Source organism: Heptranchias perlo, chromosome 18 (assembly GCF_035084215.1).
Source record: "Heptranchias perlo isolate sHepPer1 chromosome 18, sHepPer1.hap1, whole genome shotgun sequence".
Taxonomy (NCBI): domain Eukaryota; kingdom Metazoa; phylum Chordata; class Chondrichthyes; order Hexanchiformes; family Hexanchidae; genus Heptranchias; species Heptranchias perlo.
In genome coordinates this window covers 2,384,226-2,393,945 of record NC_090342.1, presented here as the reverse complement: position 1 = coordinate 2,393,945, position 9,720 = coordinate 2,384,226, and positions in this window count along the sequence as shown.

Below are 9,720 nucleotides of genomic sequence, written 5' to 3'. Positions count from 1 at the left end.
GATTCTACGGCAGCAAAGTTGGCACTACGAAACAACAACAACTCGCTTTGATAGAGCGCCAACTGAAGGAGTGCTGCGCTGTCGGAGGTTCCAACTTTCGGATGAGACGTTAAATCAAGGACCCGTCTGCCCTCTCAGGTGGACGTAAAAGATCTCATGGCCACTATTTCAAAGGTCAGGGGAGTTCTCCCCAGTGTCCTGGCCAACATTTATCCTCATCAAAAATCACTGAAACAGATTATCTGGGCATTGTCTCATTGCTGTTTGTGAGGCCTTTCTCTGCGCAGATTGGCTGCCACGTTTCCTGCATTCCAACAGTGACCACACTTCAAAAGGTATCTCATTGGTTGTGAAACACTTTGGGACATCCTGAGGTTGTGAAAGGCGCTAAATGAATGTCAGTCTTTCTTTCTTCGCAATTCTTTCAATGTAGAAAGACATCACATGATGCTTTGAGATGGAGAAAAGGAGCAGGTTTTAGTCCATGGCCAAAAGCTTGGTTTGAGGAGATGGGTTTTGAGAAATAATCTAAAGGTGGAGCACGAGATGGACAAGTGGAGGGGTTCAGGGAGGGAGCCAGACAGAGTAGATGGCCGAAAGATTTGCTACCAAAGGTGGAACAAAATGAAGGACCAAAACGCACCGGAGGGTACGTGAGGCTGCAGGTGGTTACAGATAGGGGCAAGGCCATGGAGAGATTTGAGGATGAGGATGAAGATTTTAAATTCAATCTGTTGGTGGACAGGAGAGCTGGGGGAGCCCTGGGGAGAGTACCGGAACAGGGTCAAGGGAGATGGGGCAGCCCAGAGGGGTACCAGAGCTGGATTGAGAGAATATTAATGATGGAGGAAAAATGCCTAGAAGTTAAATTCAAATGTAACTGCTTATATCAGAGATAGGAGGGTTCCCTCCCAGTCGGGGAACACTTCAGCAGTCAAGGACATTCAGCCACCGATCTTCGGATAAGCGTACTCCAAGGCGGCCTTCGAGACACATGACAACGCAAAATCGTCGAGCAGAAATTGATAGCCAAGTTCCGCACCCATGAGGACGGCCTCAACCGGGATCTTGGGTTCATGTCACGCTACACGTTACCCCACCAGCGAAAAAAAGTTATCTGTTTTTAATACAACGGGTCATTCTCTGTCTTTCTCTTCCTTTCGGATGTTTCTCTCTCTCTCTCTCTGTCTGTCTTTTGTTCTGGCCGTTTGTGTATTCGGTGGTCCTGTAGGTAACATCTCTCTGTCTGAACACTTTGATTGCCTTGACAACGGGCAATTGGAAAGATTATCTGTAATCACCAGGTATTGTTCTCTGACTATAAATGCGGCAACCTTCCATGGAATCCGAATCCCACACTCACCTGACGAAGGAGAAAGCCTCCGAAAGCTTGTGATTTTCAAATAAAACAGTTGGAATATAACCTGGTGTTGTAAGATTGTTTACATATATAAGAATAGTGACAGGGAGAGACACAATGTGATCCGTATAAAGGCATTTCTTTCTCGAGTCCCTGATTTTCTTCGCTCCACCATTGGCGGCCGTGCCTTCAGCTGCCTAGGCCCTAAGCTCTGGAATTCCCTCCCTAAACCTCTCCCCCTCTCCACCTCTCTCTCCTCCTTTAAGACGCTCCTTAAAACCTACCTCTTTGACCAAGCTTTTGGTCACCTGTCCTAATATCTCCTTATGTGGCTCGGTGTCAAATTTTGTTTGATAATCGCTCCTGTGAAGCACCTTGGGATGTTTTACTATGTTAAAGGTGCTATATAAATGCAAGTTGTTGTTGTAGTGTACCCTGTACATGATCATGCCTAGTCAGAAGAAACAAATTGTAATAAAATTAAGTGCATCTTTACCAGAAATAACGCTGCAGTTAAGCAGCAAGAGATAATGTAGATTGTATAAACATGAGAAACAGAAGAAACATAAGAAATAGGAGCAGGAGTAGGCCATAAGGCCCCTCGAGCCTGCTCCGCCATTCAGTAAGATCATGGCTGATCTTTGACCTCAACTCAAATTTCCCACCCGATCCCCATATCCCTTGATTCCCTTAGAAATTCCCTCCAAAAATCTATCGATCTCAGCCTTGAATACACTCAACGACTCAGAATTCACAGCCCTTGGGGTAGAGAATTCCAAAGATTCACAACCCTCTGAGTGAAGAAATTCCTCCTCATCTCAGTCTTAAATGGCCCACCCCTTATCCTGAGACTATGCCCCCTAGTTCTAGACTCTCCAGCCAGGGGAAACAGCCTCTCAGCATCTACCCTGTCAAGGCCTCTAAGAATGCATTTCAATGAGATCACCTCTCATTCTTCTAAACTCCAGAGAATAAAGGCACATTCCATTTAATCTCTCCTTGTAGGACAACAGTCCCATCCTAGTGAAGACCAAAAGACCATAAGAGATAGGAGCAGGAGTAGGCCATTCGGGCCCTCGTGCCTGCTCCGCCATTCAATGAGATCATGGCTGATCTGATTTTTACCTCAACTCCACTTTCCCGCCCTTTCCTCATATCCTTTGACTCCCTTGCTGATCAAAAATGTGTCTAACTCAGCCTTGAATGTATTCAATGACTCAGCCCCCACAGCTTTTTGGGGTAAAGAATTCCAAAGATTCACGACCCTCTGGGAGAAGAAATTCCTCCTCATTTCTGTCTTAAACGGGCGACCCCTTATTCTGAGATTATGCCCCCTAGTTTTAGATTCCCCCATGAGGGGTAACATCCTCTCAGCATCTAACACCTCTAGCACCGCCTCTAAGGCAAGTTTATCCTTCCTTAGATGAGGAGACCAAAACTGTATACAGTACTCCAGGTGAGGTCTCCCCAAAGCCCTGTACAATTATAGCAAGACTTCCTTACTCTTGTACTCCAACCCCCTTGCAATAAAGGCCATCATGCCATTTGCCTTCCTAACTGCTTGCTGTACCTGCATGTTAACTTTCTGTGTTTCTTGTACGAGGACACCCAAATCCCTCTGAACACCGACATTTAATGGTTTCTCACCATTTAAAAAATATTCTGTTTTTCTATTCTTCCTACCAAAGTGAATAACCTCACATTTCCCCACATTATACTCCATCTGCCACCTTCTTGCCCACTCACTTAACCTGTCTATATCCCTTTGCAGATTCTTTGAGGGTTAAATTGATTAACCCCCAAAACTGTGTGTGGGTAATGGGTTCCAGGATTAGCCCGCTCCTGGTGCTTCCAGTGTCGGGAGAACGAGACACTCGGCCGGCCGCAGCAGCGTTTAGTAACCAGGCTGACGCGATGATTCGAGGAAATGCGCACTTTCCACCATCAGGGGGAGCCCCAATCTCTTAAAGGGAGGATGTCTCTTAAAATCTCTTAAAGGTGGCAGGTACCAGTTATTTGCCAAAAATAACAGTCTGCTGTCTGCACGGAATCTGAACAGAGATCAGACATCACACACGTAAAACACAGATGCAGGTCCCGTCCCTATGTTTATAAACTGATGAGTTATGTCAAAACATTGAATGAAGGTTGTGCACTACTAAATCCCACATCCTCCAATCTGCACGCCAGACCTCACCAATCTGCTGATCTGAGTTGGTACCAGGCCTGTGAGAGTGCTCGCACCAAGGCTCTCTGCTGATGCACCACAGGCCTTGGTGCAAGAGATGGACAGAAGGATCCTATATCCGCGATGGCGGGGCGGGGTGGAGGGGGGGGCAAGAGGCCCTCCAGACATATGCCCAAAAGGCAGTGGGAGGCAGCGGGGGACGAAGTCAATGCCAGGCGCACAGCACCACGAACATGGATGCAATGCAGGAAGAAGTTCAATGCTTTGACGCGGGTGGTCAAGGTGGGTGAGGTCAACTGTCAAGTGGCGTCTTCTCCCAACTGCACCACTAGTCACATCCACTGCTCCACACACTACACCCCCCCAATCACCCACATACCAACAAACTCTTCCCATCAGTACTCAACTCTTGCAATCAGATGCTTCCTCTCACCCTTACACATTACCACTGTTGCAAGCCGCACACCCACAACTCACAGTCCCCACACTGGCAGCTATCCAACCATGACAGGCACATCAGCCAGACACACGTCCCGCTTTCTTGCAGAAGAAGGTGGCGCATAACAGGCGGCAGCAAGTGGCAGTGGCATTCAGCCCCTCGAGCCTGTTCCGCCATTCGATGAGATCATGCCGGACCTGTGATCTAACTCCATATACCCGCCTTAGCCCCATATCCCTTAATACCCTTCGTTCACAGAAATCTACCAATATGATTTAGAATTCACAATTGAGATAGCATCAACTGCCGTTTGCAGAAGAGCGTTCCAAACTTCTCCCACCCTTTGTGAGTATAAGCGTTTCTTAACCTCACTCCTGCACATCCTGGTTCTAAATGTTGGGCTATGTCCCCCTGTCCGAGTATTCAAGTCTAGGAAACCCCCAAAAACAGTTACAAATGTATCGGCAGCCAGAAGCAATAATCTGTAAATCCTGCATGGTCCCTTTAAATAGCCCTTGTGGGGGTCCTCCTGGCACTCTCAGACGGTCGTGGTTAAGATTATGCGTTGAGTTGGGCGTTAAATTCCAAAATGGTGTCTATCACTTTAAATCAGCATTGCACGCTGATTGTATCCATTTTCTCCTGACTTTACATGCTGCCGGCGTTCGTTATTTGCATGTGCACTAATACCTATACCAAGATGGCGTCCGGCGCACATCAAGCTGGAAACATGCGTGCGCAGCCAAGACTCCATCTTGGCACTTCAAGAGGCCATGCAGCACCGAAACAAGAGTTGCTCGACGGCCCAATCTCTAGCCTGATGTGTCCTCCTCACAGCTACTTTCCCACCTAGCTTTGTATCGTCAGCAAATTTGGATACATTACACTCGGTCCCTTCATCTAAGTCATTAATATAAATTGTAAATAGCTGAGGCCCAAGCACTGATCCTTGCGGCCCCCCACTAGTTACAGCCTGCCAACCTGAAAATGACCCGTTTATCCCTACTCTCTGTTTTCTGTCCGTTAACCAATCCTCTATCCATGCTAATATATTATCCCCAACCCCATGAGCTCTTATCTTGTGTAACAACCTTTTATGTGGCACCTTATCAAATGCCTTTTGAAAATCCAAATATACTCCATCCACTGGTTCCCCTTTATCTACCCTGCTAGTTACATCCTCTAAAAACTCTAATAGATTTGTCAAACACAATTTCCCTTTCATAAAACCATGTTGACTCTGCCTAATCATATTTTGATTTTCTAAGTGCCCTGTTACCACGTCCTTAATAATGGATTCCAGCATTTTCCTGATGACTGATGTCAGGCTAACTGGCCTGTAGTTCCCTGTTTTCTCTCTCCCTCCTTTCTTGCATAGCGGGGTGACATTTGCTACCTTCCAATCCGTTGGGACAGTTCGAGAATCTTTTTGGAAGATCACAACCAATGCATCCACTATCTCTGCAGTCACGTCTTTTCGAACCCTCGGAGGTAGGCCATCAGGTCCAGGAGAATTATCAGCTTTTAGTCCCATTAATTTCCCCAGTACCTTTTCTTTACTGATATTAATTACTTTAAGTTCCTCACTCTTATTATCCCCTTGGTTCCCCACTATTTCCAGTATGCTTTTAGTACCTTCTACTGTGAAGACAGATACAAAATATTTGTTTAACGTCTCTGCCATTTCCTTATTCCCCATTATAATTTCTCCTGTCTGAGCCTCTGAGGGACCCATGTTTACTTTTGCTACTCTCTCCCTTTTTACCTACTTGTAGAAGCTCTTACAATCTGTTTTTATATTTCTTGCTAGTTTACTCTCATTCTATTTTCTCCCTTTATCAATTTTTTGATCATCCTTTGCTGGTTTCTAATCCCCCCGATATTGTAAACTAAATTGATACTATCTGAAAAGATGTATCTCTGACAAGGGATCAGCTTAGCAGAGTCTATACGTACAGGATGAGAAAGATGATTGATATTCCACAGCCCAGTTAGACTGTACATTCGGAGAGATGTTACTTACCCTGCAGGAAGTGCTGTTATTTAAGCATCTGGGCTGCTATTTCTGATTCAATTATTTTCCGGGGGAAAATAAAAATTTGCCATCCTATGTTGAATTTTAGGAAGCGCGGAGATTTTAGCAGCTCAGAATGATTGGCAGGGGCACATCAAAGGGTGTTAGCACTCACTGAAAAGCAGAGCCAGAACGCCTAGGGCACCACAATTCTTGAAAGGCCAATAACACCGGAGATTCAGGTTTAAAATACGAGCTTTATTCATTCAGAACTCCTTTGCCTCCAGTCTGAAATTGCAGGAATCCTGGGGGATCAGCACAGAATTCCAAGATCAAGCTGATCAGCCCAATTAATCCTTCAAATCTGAACAACACTTGCAAAGCAATCCTGCTGGGAAATCACATGGTGCTTCAAAGTCCTACTGGTACCGGACTGGCAGGTGATCGGAAACTGGACAAAGAACGATTCGCTAATGTGTATTGAGGGAAAATAACTCCTTGGAGGGTTGGTATATACCACACTGGGCCTGATCTTGCTCGAGTGGGGCACCTTGTGACACACGCCATTAGTTAGACTTTTTGCATAGAATTACATAGAAGGTACAGCACAGAAGGAGGCCATTCGGCCCATCGTGTCCATGCTGGCCGAAAAAGAGCTACCCAGCTTAATCGCACTTTCCAGCACTTGGTCCGTAGCCCTGTAGGTTACAGCACTTCAAGGGCACATCCGAGTACTTTTAAATGAGTTGAGGGTTTCTGCCTCTACCACCCGTTCAGGCAGTGATTTCCAGACCCCCACCACCCTCTGGGTGAAAACATTTCTCTCATATGCCTTTTTAACCACATTATCTACTTGTCCGGATACCTTCATGGATCTGTGGACATGCACTCCAAGATCCCTCACTTCCTCTACACCTCTCAGTATCCTCCCATTTATTGTGTATTCCCTTGCCTTGTTTGCCCTCCCCCCAAATGTATTACCTCACACTTCTCTGGATTGGATTCCATTTGCCACTTTTCTGCCCACCTGACCAGTCCATTGGTATCTTCCTGCAGTGCTCAGCTTTCCTCCTCACTATTAATGTATATCACAAAAGCAAGGGACCCAGTACTGAGCCCTGCGGAATCCCACTGGAAACAGCCTTCCAGACACAAAAACACCCATCACCCATTACTCTTTGCTTCCTGCCACTGAGCCAATTTTGGATCCAACTTGCCACTCTCCCTTGGATCCCATGGGCTTTTACTTTTTTGACCAGCCTGCCATGTGGGACCTTGTCAAAAGCCTTGCTAAAATCCATGTAGACTACATCAAACACATTACCCTCATCGACCCTCCTTGTTTCCTCCTCAAAAAATTCAATCAAGTTAGTCAGACACGACCTTCCCTTAACAAATCCATGCTGACTGTCCTTGATTAACCCGTGCCTTTCTAAATGACGATTTATGCTGTCCCTCAGAATTGATTCCAATAATTTGCCCACCACTGAGGTAATTACTCAGTTTATCTCTTTCTCCATTTTCAAACAATGGTACAACGTTAGCAGTCCTCCAATCCTCCGGTGCCATGCCTGTGGTCAGAGAGGATTGGAAAGTGATGCTCAGAGCCTCCGCTATTTCCTCCCTTGCTTCTCTTAACAGCCTGGGATACATTTCAGCCGGGCCTGGCGATTTGTCTACTTTCAAAGATGCTAAACCCCTTAATACTTCCTCTCTCACTATGTTTATCCCATCCAATATTCAACACTCCTTCTCCTTAAATACAATCTCTGTATTGTCCCCCTCCTTTGTGAAGACAGACGCAAAGTATTCATTAAGAACCTTACCCACATCTTCCGCCTCCACACATAGTTTACCTTTTTGGTCTCTATTGGACCCTACTCTTTCCTTTGTTATCCTTTAGCACTTAATGTATTTATAAAACATTTTTGGGTTTTCCTTAATTTTACTTGCCAGTATTTTTTCATGCCCTCTCTTTGCTTTCCTAATTTCCTTTTTAATTTCACCCCTACACTTTCTATACTCCTCTAGGCTTTCTGCAGTAGTTAGCTCTTGGTATCTGAACATAAGCTTCCCTTTTTTGCCTTTAGTTCTGATCTCCCCCGCAAGTGGAAACATCTTCTCCATGTCTACCCTATTAAACCCTTTCATAATCTTAAAGACCTCCATCAGGTCACCCTTCAGTCTTCTCTTTTCTAGAGAAAAGAACATATTGACATAAGAAATAGGAGCAGGAGTAGGCCATTCGGCCCCTCGAGCCTGCTCCGCCATTCAATCAGATCATGGCTGATCTTCAAACTCAACTCCACTTTCCCGCCTGATCCTCATCTACCTTGACTCCCCTAAAGTCCAAACATCTATCGATCTCAGCCTTGAATATATTCAACGACTCAGCATCCACAGCCCTCTAGGGTAGAGAATTCCAAAGATTTACAGCCCTCTGAGTGAAGAAATTCCTCCTCATCTCAGTCTTAAATGGCCGACCCCTTATCTTGCGACAATGCCTCCTAGTTCTAGACTCTCCAGCCAGGGGATATAACCTCTCAGCATCTACCCTGTCAAGCCCCCTCAGAATCTTATATGTTTCAATGAGATCACCTCTCATTCTTCTAAACTCCAGAGAGTATAGGCCCATTCCACTCAACATCTCCTCAAAGGACAACCCTCTCATCCCAGGAATTAATCTAGTGAAGCTTTGTTGAACCGCCTCTAAGGCAAGTATATCCTTCCTTAGATAAGGAGACCAAAACTGTACACAGTGCTCCAGGTGTGGTCTCACCAAAGCCCTGTACAATTGTAATAAGACTTCTTTACTCTTGTACTCCAACCCCCTTGCAATAAAGGCCAACATACCATTTGCCTTCCTAGTTGCTTGCTGTACCTGAATGCTAACTTTTTGAGTTTCTTGTACCAGGATATCCAAGTCTATCTGAACACCAACATTTAATAGATTGTCACCATTTAAAAAATATTCCTACCGAAGTGAATAACCTCACATTTCCCCACATTATATTCCATCTGCCACCTTCTTGTCCACTCACTTAGCCTGTCTATATCCCTTTGCAGGCTCTTTGTGTCCTCCTCACAGCTTACTTTCCCACCTAGCTTTGTATCCCCAGGCCCAAGAGCCCCAGCCTGCTCAATCTTTCCTGATACGTATAACCTCTCAGTTTTCTGCACCCTAGAGATTGTAAATTCTTTACACCGTAACTTGCTGGAAGTGGCACGGGGAGGACAAAGGAGCACCTGGGACCATAGTGAACGTCGGGACCAATGGTCTATCTCCTGAAACAGTGAGACTTAAGGATTGAGAAAGAGCCAGAGGAACGATGGGGAAGTTGGGTGAATTCGAATCGAATCGGGTACAGAAAGAGAAATAAAGAGAGGGGAAAGAAAGATTGGATTAAGAGAGAGAGAAAAAAGAGACAGAACGGAAAAGTAAGAAAAAACATTTTAAAATTTTAAATTTGACATTTTAAAAAATCTTTAACAATTTACCACCTGCAGGAGTGATATTGAACAGTTTAAATTGTTCCCTTTCTGGGCCAGAGAGGTTGATTGTCTTTGCATTAATAATTATTACATCGTTATAAGGATACTTACGCTGTTAATTATCAGCCCTGACTTTCTGTGGCAAGTTTAATGGGCAATTAATTAAAAATAACGGGGAGGCGAAGGGTGAGATGCCGTTTGTGCGAAGACATCGGTGGAGCAGCGGA